At 28.9% G+C, this 467-nt stretch overlaps 1 protein-coding gene across 4 annotated transcripts in view; it reads left to right on the forward strand.

Annotated features, from left to right (window-relative positions):
* lrrk1 (leucine-rich repeat kinase 1) overlaps positions 1-467 on the forward strand; it is a 74,228-nt gene that overhangs the window by 63,509 nt on the left and 10,252 nt on the right. The window lies entirely within an intron of this gene.

Genomic DNA, 467 nt, shown 5'->3' on the forward strand with positions numbered 1-467 from the left:
TGTATATTTTTCTATTAAATACACTGTGAAAAATGGTTGTAGAAATTAAAAAGCTGTAAAATAGCAACAATAAAAGACCATAAAATCCAAAATAGTGTCACCACAGTATACACAGAATTAATCGGAAAATACCATGATGTCACAAGCAAGTGATTACCCTAAAATAAATTTTGTTATTCAGTCTAAATGATGGCTTATGCTTGTGTACATTTAATCTGATTCTTAGTGTCTTACAACTACAATTAATCATATTTCTTCTTTCTTAATGTAATCAGAACTATAAAACTAAAGTGATATTGTTCTGTTTATTTTTATTTTCTAACAAGTCAGGTGAATGTGTTATTACAGGACGTCTTTCAATGGAAGAACATTTCTGATCTTGAAGTCTAAACAGTCCACATTCATTCGTGGCTCTTTAGTAGTGGTAAATACAAAAGTGAATTAGGGGGAATTTACTAAAACAAATT

The sequence above is a fragment of the Seriola lalandi genome, unplaced genomic scaffold, assembly GCF_002814215.2.
Source record: "Seriola lalandi dorsalis isolate HSWRI2012SDOR001 ecotype SW California unplaced genomic scaffold, Sedor1 jcf7180002054359, whole genome shotgun sequence".
Taxonomy (NCBI): domain Eukaryota; kingdom Metazoa; phylum Chordata; class Actinopteri; order Carangiformes; family Carangidae; genus Seriola; species Seriola lalandi.